This window comes from Pteropus alecto, unplaced genomic scaffold (assembly GCF_000325575.1).
Source record: "Pteropus alecto unplaced genomic scaffold, ASM32557v1 scaffold101, whole genome shotgun sequence".
NCBI lineage: Eukaryota > Metazoa > Chordata > Mammalia > Chiroptera > Pteropodidae > Pteropus > Pteropus alecto.
The window spans coordinates 10,744,487-10,744,866 of record NW_006432945.1 but is presented as its reverse complement, the minus strand read 5'-3'; positions in this window follow the sequence as shown (position 1 = coordinate 10,744,866).

Below are 380 nucleotides of genomic sequence, written 5' to 3'. Positions count from 1 at the left end.
GTTATTTGCCGTTTCTTACTTACTGTGTCTCCTTATCTAGTTCTCACGTGCTGAGACACAGTCAAGTGCAGTTTGCAAAGCTCTGAAGTATCCCACGACAAACGCTTCTGACTAGTGCTTCTACTTGTTGCCTAAGGGTCAGTTCAAACTGCAATGATCCTCGGTTTTAGAAGCGGCTTTTGCAAGTCTCTAGAAAAGGCCCCAGACTCGCCAGTCCCGTGCTACCCCGCAGGGCACCGTTTCGGACTTGCAGGAAGTTGTCCCGGTCCCATTTCTGCCCACAACGGACCGCTGGGGCAGAAATGGAAAGCAAGCTGCTGTCAGTGGTGTCACGATCTGCTGCTGCGAAGCGTCCCTCGTCCGGCCGCGCCGCCAGGTGG